Source organism: Podarcis vaucheri (assembly GCF_965113315.1).
Source record: "Podarcis vaucheri genome assembly, chromosome: 5".
Classification (NCBI taxonomy): domain Eukaryota; kingdom Metazoa; phylum Chordata; class Lepidosauria; order Squamata; family Lacertidae; genus Podarcis; species Podarcis vaucheri.
In genome coordinates this window covers 10,786,343-10,796,576 of record NC_138763.1, presented here as the reverse complement: position 1 = coordinate 10,796,576, position 10,234 = coordinate 10,786,343, and positions in this window count along the sequence as shown.

Sequence of the window (10,234 nt, the reverse complement as noted above, 5' to 3'; positions counted from 1 at the left end):
AGGTGCTGCAAGCTTCCCACAGTTTGAATTTATTTTTTTAGGGCAATCGCCCAATAGCCCCGCCACCCATGCCAGAGCAGCCCACAAACAAAAAAACAAAACGAAAACACAAAATCCAGGACATTTGCTTTAAAATGTAAAACACCCCCCATGGGCATGTAGAACCCCCAAAAGAGGGCATGTCCGGGAATTCCCAGACTTATAGCAACCCTACCCAAAGGTCCACTCTTCCATATCTCCCAAGACAGACAGATGCCAGCAACAATTGTGGGAGGTCGGGTTACTGGTTTGTTTTCATTTTGGTATGTATTTTGTGTTCTCATTTTGTATTTTTATGTTGTGAACTGCCCTGTGATCTTCGGATGAAAGGCTTATAATTCATTCATTCATTCACTCTTCAAAGGACCACAAGTTCCTCACTGCGACTGTAAGCCAAGGCCTCGTCACTTTTTGTGTGGAGAGAAAAACCTTCACAAAAGCTCTGTTTCAAAAAAAAAAAAAAAAGATCTGACAGGAAAAAGGATTCCCAAGTCATCCCTAGCAGGTGAAATCAAGGAAGAGGGTATGGTCTCCAGTGTATGGTCTCCAGCTAATGAATATTTCCACCTTGTTAACTGTTGCCTCAAAACATTGAACTCATGCTTATCACATTCAAAACTGCCATCCCAATGGATTCTTACACCTCTAGCCATGAAAATATACCGTATTTTTTGCTCTATAGGACGCACCCAAACATAGGACGCACCTTGTTTTAGAGGGGGAGAACAAGAAAAAATTTCTCCCCCTCTCTGCTCAGCGCCCCTTCAGCGAAGCGGCAGGAGAAACGGAGCCCCTTCCATTTCTCCTCCCACTTGGCTGAAGGGGGCGCAGTACAGCTCTCCCTCTCTGCTGAAGCCGGGAGAGCAAGACTCTCCTGGCTTCAGTGAAAGGAACCTGAAGCCTGCGGAGCGCAGCGGGAACTCGCGCTGCGTTCTGAAGGCTTCAGGCAGCTATCCCTGAAGCCTGGAGCATCGACCCCTCTCGCTCTCCAGGCTTCAGTGAAAGCAACGTGAAGCCTCCGGAGTGCGCGCTCCCTCTGCGCTTCGGAGGCTTCGCATTGCTATTGCTAAAGCCAAGGAGCCTGCATTTGCTCCATAGGACGCACACACATTTCCCCTTAATTTTTGGAGGGGGGAAAGTGCGTCCTATAGAGCGAAAAATACTTTTCAACAGGCCTCTGTGACTGTGCTGCATCCAGAGATTCACTTCCTAGTTCTTGCCTGCTAAACTGATAAAAGCACAGCTACAGAGGCAGTTGAAAACTTGGCAACTCTACATTTTTTTTTGCATCCACACGTATGTTCCCATAACTGTTGCAGGCATCCCTCAGCAGTGGATGTTTATCAGCATGTTTATCAATGTGTGTGACTGACAATAAGATGTTAATAAAATGTGACTGTTCCTCCCAGGGCATTTATTTCCCACCACAAACCTTTTCGCGAATTCCTCCACCTAGGATCAAAGAACGTTGGATATGCATCTATAGAATAACAGAGAAGCAGGGTAGGGGAAGAGAAAAGGAAAATGTTTTCCCCAAATTTATAGATAGTTAAAATACTGTGCACACATAATTAATGTCAGAGCCAGATCACAAGATAGGCAGGTGGGGGAGAGCCTGATGTTAAAAGCAGAAGAATAAACTGCTTCGTGACTTGAGGAGGGGAAAACCAGAGTCTGCAGCAGGTTAGATTATCCCTATAGATACTACGACGGCTCCTGTCCCCTCCTGTAGAAAATAACAGCTGGTTAGCAGGGAAGCAACTGAAGAAAGATCTTTTGCCTTTAATCTACTACAGTGCTATTCTGTGCCCACTTTAGTATAAGACTCAGTAGCTGGAGGACAAAAGCTGTTGATGGATCCACACAATTACCTGCTCTAATATTGCTCTCAGCTGTCTGCCCTGACTGACGATTGTGGATAAAATTTAGTTAAAGTCTGTGAGGTGGGGGGAATGCTTTAAAAATGTTTTAAAAGGTTGTGGGGGGAGAACCCTACATTCCTGGCCTTGAGATCATTCTATTTTGGTTTGAATTCATTTTAGAATAATTGTGGTGATTCAAAAGGCTTGCTGGACATTAATAATAATAATAATAATAATAATAATAATAATAATAATAATAATAATTTTATTTATACCCCGCGTTCCACAGCCAAGACTGGGCTCAGGGCAGCTAACACCAAATATAAAACAATTGATTGAAATACAACTTAAAAACAAGATTAAAATACAACATTAAAATGCAGCCTCATTTCAGCAGAAACTCAAAAACTGTTTTGGGGATCAAAATGTCAAGTCTTCACCAAGGCTAACTATCCAGACTGGTCCTGCGTGGGCCAGAAAAAAGCCAGGGAAGTCCCCAAGTAGGAGTTCTGTCACAGAAGGAAAAAGGAAAAAAGAAAGAGGGGGAGGGGATCAAGTTAATTCCAAGCCATAGGCCAGGCGGAACAACTCTGTCTTACAGGCCCTGCGGAAGGAAATCAGATCCTGCAGGGCCCAGGTCTCATGAGAGAGAGCGTTCCATCAGGCTGGAGCCAGTGTTGAAAAGGCCCTGGCTCTGGTTGAGGCTAATCTAACCTCCTTAGGGCCCGGGACCACTAGGGTGTTGCTATTTATGGACCTTGAGGCTCTCCGTGGGGCATACCAGGAGAGGCGGTCCTGTAGGTACGAGGGTCCTAGGCCGTGAAGTAATCCAATATGTTTACATCAAAGTATCTTAAGAATGTAAGGTCAGGCCAAAGGTCCAGCACCATGTTCTCATAGAGACCAACCAGATGCAAACAAGGAGGATCTGAGTGCAATATGGCTAATAGCCCTATTCCTCCATGAATTTGTCTAATCCTCTTTTGAAGCCATCCACTCTGGTGCATAGCTGTCAACTTACAGATTTGAAAATAAGGGACCAGCAGCCTCGAAAATAAGGGACCAGCAGCCAAAATAAGGGATTTTCCAAACACAGGTATGTTCAACTTCTGAGCCCCTCTGAACAAAAGGCAGAGAGCCCAGCCAGCAGCCAAACGAAGCCTCAAGCGGTGGTTCCCACAGTGCAGCAACCCGGCAAAGGGGATGCAGCAAGGAAAACCACCGTCACCTCTCCGCTGGGAAGCGCTGAGCAAAGGCAAGTCCCCAGGCAATGCGGCTGATTTGATCAGCACAAGGCATGCAAGCTCCACCCCCCAGTTGTTCTTAGACTCCTTATTGGGTAAGCAACGCAGCCAAGCAACACAGTTGGAGCCTCCCTCCTCCCTGGCCGGCAGGGAGGGAGGGAGAGGAGTTGCTTCCTTTGAAACCCGGGAAATTTAAGGGACATCATCAATAAGGGACAGCAGCGGGACACAGCGCTGAGATAAGGGACTTTCCCGCCAAATAAGGGACGGTTGACAGCTATGCTCTGGTGGCTAAGCACAACATCCTGTGGGAGCAAATGCCACAGCTTTAACTATGCACTGTTGTGTGAAGAAGTACTTTCTTTTGTTTGTCCTGAGTCTTCCAATATTCAGATTCAGCTAATGTATGAACAAATTAGTTTATGAACAAGTTAAAAACCACAGGTCCCAATACCCACCCTTGTCGATTTATTCCTACCCTCTGCTTCCCGTTTCTTAACCAGTTATTGATCTACAAGAAGAGCTCTCTTATTCAGTGACTGCTAAGCTTACTCAGGAGTCTTTGGTGAGGGACTTTTTGAGGGTCTAAGTGGGGTCAACTGGGTCACCTCTGTTTCTATGCTTGTTGATACTGTTAAAGAAATCTGAAAGGTTAGCGAGACAAAACCTTCCCCTTGTAGAAGCCATGCTGGTTCTGATTCAGCAAGGCTTGTTCTTCTATATGCTATATAAGGATATCTTTAACCTAATGCAATATCTTTAATATTGTGAACACATTGCATAAAACAGGAATGTTTAACTTTGAAATGCAGTCAACACCATTGTAGGAGTCTGATTTCTAATCCAGTTTTTAATATATGCTAAAACGATTTTAAAATAAAGACTGCCTCCTTCCCTACAGACCCTCTCAGTGGCTAAGATCAGCAAAGGGCGCCCTATTGGTAGTTCTACCACCTCCAGAGGTTTAGGAGGTGATCTGGGAGAGGGCATTCTTTGCAGCAGCCCTATAGCTATGGAATTCCTTCCCCAACAGAGGGGCGTCTGGTACCTTCATTGTGCAGCTTTCATTTTATGTTGAAGATCTACCCTTTGACACATGAACGATATATATTTTAGGACCCACCTAGCTGTAATTGTAAGGGTGGCACTGTGGTTAAACCACAGAGCCTAGGACTTGCCGATCAGAAGGTCGGCGGTTCGAATCTCTGTGGCGGGGTGAGCTCCTGTTGCTCGGTCCCTGCTCCTGCCAAGCGAGCAGTTCGAAAGCACTTCAAAGTGCAAGTAGATAAATAGGTACCACTCTGGTGGGAAGGTAAATGGCGTTTCCATGCATTGCTCTGGTTCGCCAGAAGCGGCTTAGTCATGCTGGCCACATGACCCGGAAGCTGTACGCCAGCTCCCTCAGCCAATAAAGCGAGATGAGCGCTGCAACCTCAGAGTCGGTCACGACTGGACCTAATGGTCAGGGGTCCCCGTTACCTTTACCTAGCTGTAATTGTCTTGAGCCTCATATACTGGATTTTTGGTAAGAAGGCCCCAAATACTTAAAAACAACAACACCCAAGTGAGTTAGAAATTATATTTGACTGCTTCTGATATCAGTCCAGAACAATGAGGGAAACCCCAAATGTTCTTACAATGATTTCACCTGGTTTATTGCTTCCACCCAGGTTCCCTGTGCAAGCACAGTAAAACCCTGTTAGTGAAAGTGAGCTCTGTTCTCTCCCAAGAATGTTTGTTTGATGTCACTACATCCTGGAACCACCTATGGAATTTGACTGTAAACCCTTAAACCGTTTGCTGATCATCGTGTATTTATGTGTTTCCAGGAGAATTAAATTACAAGGAAATGAAACGAGAATGCACGTACATCTCCGAGCAAAATCCTGAGGTTTCCGTGTTGCCCTACAAATGACTGCAGTAAGTCTTTCTCTGATCTCCAGCCACAAAATCTAAGCAGGGCTGTGAGTGTCTGAAACCTGGGAAGCTGGGCTTTCACGAAGCAGCGTTTGACATTCCAAGTCCTCCGGGCAAGTTTCTAGCCCTCAAAACACAGCAGGAAAGTTTTGAAAAGGAAAGGGGCAGTGCCTGGAAACAGGGATTAGGGGGCCCTTTTCAGACTGAGGTTTACATTCTCCTCTGGGAAAACCTTCAGGCAGAGATATACTTATGGGTTAGTGAACCTGACCCCTGCTCGGGCGCAGACCTAGGAGAGGGCGCAAAAACCAGCTACCAGACCATGGAGTGTATGATTCTGCGCCACTGCTGTCGCAGTGAGATCATAGAATCATAGAGTTGGAAGAGACCACAAGGGCCATCGAGTCCAACCCCCTGCCAAGCAGGAAACACCATCAGAGCACTCCTGACATATGGTTGTCAAGCCTCTGCTTAAAGACCTCCAAAGTAGGAGACTCCACCACACTCCTTGGCAGCAAATTCCACTGTCGAACAGCTCTTACTGTCAGGAAGTTCTTCCTAATGTTTAGGTGGAATCTTCTTTCTTGTAGTTTGGATCCATTGCTCCGTGTCCACTTCTCCGGAGCAGCAGAAAACAACCTTTCTCCCTCCTCTATGTGACATCCTTTTATATATTTGAACATGGCTATCATATCACCCCTTAACCTCCTCTTCTCCAGGCTAAACATGCCCAGCTCCCTTAGCCGTTCCTCATAAGGCATCGTTTCCAGGCCTTTGACCATTTTGGTTGCCCTCCTCTGGACACGTTCCAGTTTGTCAGTGTCCTTCTTGAACTGTGGTGCCCAGAACTGGACACAGTACTCCAGGTGAGGTCTGACCAGAGCAGAATACAGTGGCACTATTACTTCCCTTGATCTAGATCAGGGGTGTCAAACTCAAATTTATCGGGGGCCGCATCAGCAGTTTGTATCTGTAGGACTTTACATGAATGCATGTAAAGTGGAGGTTTCCTGTGTAGAATGGCCGGTGCTGCTAGAGGGCAGACGTTCTCTGGCTTTCAGGCTTCAGCATGCGCTGAAGAGGTGGCTTTCTCGTGTCAAAAAAAAAAAAAAAAAAGCGAGAATAAAATGTGAAGGCTGGCGGCCGGCGGTGGCTACACGGGCCACATGACGGGGTCTGGCGGGCCGGATTCGGCCCGCGGGCCTTGTGTTTGACACCCGTGATCTAGATGCTATACTCCTATTGATGCAACCCAGAATTGCATTGGCTTTTTAAGCTGCCGTGTCACACTGTTGGCTCATGTCAAGTTTGTGGTCAACCAAGACTCCTAGATCCTTTTCACATGTACTGCTCTCAAGCCAGGTGTCACCCATCTTGTATTTGTGCCTCTCATTTTTTTTGCCCAAGTGCAATACTTTACATTTCTCCCTGTTAAAGTTCATCTTGTTTGTTTTGGCCCAGTTCTCTAATCTGTCAAGGTCGTTTTGAAGTGTGATCCTGTCCTCTGGGGTGTTAGCCACTCCTCCCAGTTTGGTGTCATCTGCAAATTTGATCAGGATGCCCTTGAGTCCATCATCCAAGTCGTTGATAAAGATGTTGAATAAGACTGGGCCCAAGACAGAACCCTGTGGCACCCCACTAGTCACTCTTCTCCAGGATGAAGAGGAACCATTGATGAGCACCCTTTGGGTTCGGTCAGTCAGCCAGTTTGAGAAGCTTCCTGTCCTTCTTGTAGTGTGACACAAAGGCGTGTGAATTTTTCTGCCCTTCCTCCTTGCTTCACCTCATTCCGGATGCTTTGAGTACTTTGGCCACATGAAATGTAGTAACTTCTAATGTGGATTTTGTGTTAAAGTGGTTTTTTTCAGGAGTGGGGGGTCAATATAGCACCTTGCCAAGGGCACATGAGGCTCCTTGCCTTGGTACATCTCTGCTTCCAGGGGTGGCCTGGTAGTGGTGGTCACAGCCAGATGCATGTCTCGTTTCTGCACAAACTCACACATGCCTCTCGGTCCGCCATCCAGGCAAACAACGGCATTGTTGGAGTTCATGGAAGCATTCCTGCCAGGCAAAAATACTCAAGGTGGGCGCAAAGCATTGCCAATGAGGCATATGACCTGGAGAGAAGGGACATGGCCAGAGGAGGGTCTCAAGGGAGGACTGTGGGTTTGTTGGTCTCCATCCCTGGCCTAGGAGAAGCCACAGAAAGCTCGCCAGCATGGAGCAAATCCCAGCGTAGGCAGCAGATGGGCTGTCAAACGTGTCGCTCACCACATCCCTGCCCACACATAAAATATTATAAGACCTGAAAATCATTGCTCAGTACGGCGATTCACACAGGGTCATGCTGAACCACATGGGTCTGCAAAGCAGGTGTAAGATTGCCCCTCTTGCACCTACCCTGCCACTAGGGTGAACCGCCCTGAGACCTTATTAAGAAGGGCGGTATATAAATCTAATAAATAATAATAATAGGCCATTTCTACATTGTGGTGGCTGGCCCCTATTTTAGCACTAAAGGGCAGCATCCTATGGCGGTGTTCATGCTTAGTGCAGACATTGTTTCTGGCAACGTCATATTGGTGGCATAATTATTGCACCTACTTGTTGTTGGCATCATACGAGGTACCCTGACATAGATAGACATGATTTAGAGTCTCTTGAACTCTCTTTTTGGCAGAACATGAATGGTGGTGGCTTATATACACTATGCTTTTAAATGTGCTTTGAAAGCACATTTCTACCGTCAAAAGATTTCGGGTACTGTAGTTTGCCACTCACTGAGTTATGGTTCCCAGCAACCCATAACAAACTACCCAGAATTCTTTGAGGGGGGAAATATGCTTCGAATGTGCTTTAAAGGCATAGGCTAAGTGAGGTCTACCTAGGGTCATGTTTTGCCTAGGATAAAAAAGAAAAAGAAACCGACCCCACCTCCAGTATTAGAGCAATCAGCCATTCAGTGCTGACTTCCTCAATGTTTCTTCTCAAGGAATTCATCCTTACCTGTCAAAGGTCAGGGTGATTTTCACTTCCTGTTGGCTTAACCAGGAAGCAGCGAAAAGAGCTTCAAGCTTTGATTGATAAGCTTGAGACAGTCTATGCCAGGTATGTAGGTCAGGAAGATAACAGCTGGGGAAGTGTGAGATGAAATGAGAGAGAGAGAGAGAGAGAGAGAGAGAGAGAGAGAGAGAGAGAGACCACACAGGGAGACTCCCCAAACCCCGCTTCTTATTTATTGCTGAACAATTTCAGGATTACTCAGCACTTTTAGCACAATGCAATCTGACATGTAGCCCACTGCCTGTCTCATGCTTAGCCGACTGCTTATTTGTGATGTGTGCATTGTGCCTGATGGCTTTTTGCAAAGTTAGAGCGTTGCCAAGGCGACGCTTGAGTTGGAGTTTCAGCAGCAATTTTTGATCTGCCCTTACGGAGAAGCCGCTGAGATAACCTACCTTAAATGCATCACATGCACACAGCATATATCACACCAACAACCCCCTACTTTGGGATTTTAATTTCAGGGTGTCGGGCAGGCAGTCAAATCCCTATGTCTGCCAAAGTTATTTCAAGTGTTAGGGAATCACAGAAGTGTAGAGTTGGAAGGGATCCTGAGGACCACCGAGTCCAGCCCTCTGCAATGCCTGATGGGTACAAACTTCCCTTGCTCAATTCCTCTGCATCAGACTGCTGTTAAAGGCATGGGAGCTTGGCCACTTAAAATGATGGCAATCCTAATCATGAGACCAGCTGAACCGGGAAAAATAGCTAAACATGGATTAACTTCACCTCCGCCAAGATCCAGAGCATCACACCATAAGAGGGTGTTTCAGTTCCTCTTCCTGGCAGCAGACTCCTTCCACATCCTCTGCAAGCCCTCAAAGGTCAGAGGCCCTCCAGAGCAATACCTCATGATGCTTAGGGGGCTGAAAAGAAGAAGAAAAACCAGCCACTCCTATCGAAGAAGCTTCGTGCATGTAGACTTTTCTCTTTGGATCTAGACATTTATTTATTTAGAAGTGGTTGTGCGAATTGGTTCCAAGGCGACACGCTCTGTTCTTCTAGCTCATGTGCAATCTTACCCTTCTTGTCTTTATTCAACTGTCTCCCAGCAGTTTTAATTGTATAAGTCCACCTCCCCCGCACCCCACCCGCCCAGGTGTCAAGTCTTGAGCTGTCAGGTGGGCCTCGTTTCACATGTCATTTTGGAAGCTGATGGACTTACCAAGGTATGGCTGATTGAGCAAAGTGGAAGAGGGGAGTAGACAGAACTGCAGGTGTGAGCAATCTGTGAAGATCACTGCTAATCCATTAGGTAGTAGAACTCCCTGTGATGGGGGCTGGGGTGGGGGGAAAGCTAAGTGAACTGGGGGGGGGGTGTAGGAGAAGAAAAAAAGCAAACAGGGAAGGAATAAACAGTGTGGTTTTCTTCTCCCAGGTGGCTTTAGGTTCATAAAATGTACTGGCTTTTTCTTTTTTTCTTTTTCGGTTGCCAATCATTTCAGCCATTTTTATTTCCTAACAAAAACAGTCACAGGCTGCTTGTAGAGGTACTGTTTTTGGACCACAGATATACCAGTATTCCTTGCAGTCCTGTCCATTTCCCTCTGGCACCATCCTCATGCACTACCTTCATTTCCTTGTTGTGTTTGTGGTATCGACCTTCTGCTTATACTGTGATTTGTGTTTGCTGTCCTTCTCTTTGCCTCTGTGTCCCAGTGACAATCTTCTCTCTTCCTACTATGATCTCTACTCCTGTAACAGTCCAGCTCAAAACTGTAGCTGCACTCTTGGCTATAGTTAGGGCTGCCATATGTCCGGATTTTCGGTGTGTCCTGCTTTTTACTTTTGAAATATGGCGACCCTAGCTATAGAAATGATCCTTTCATCATATTTGTTGTGGGTGTCCTGTTAAGTTGTGGGTGAACATATCAGACAACACAGTGATTCTTCAAACAGCTCTTGTTTATTCACAGGCCAGAACAGAACTGAACTGAAGGGTTCAGCCAGCCTGCTTATATAGAGCTCCACTAGAATGCAACAGTAACCATTTTCTGTAACTATCCAATCACTGAACGTCACTTTTGACCCCTTATTTGCATATGTGGACTTGAGTGAAAACTATCTACAGTATCCCCCTGCTGGCCCAGGGTGAGAACCTCAGAACAT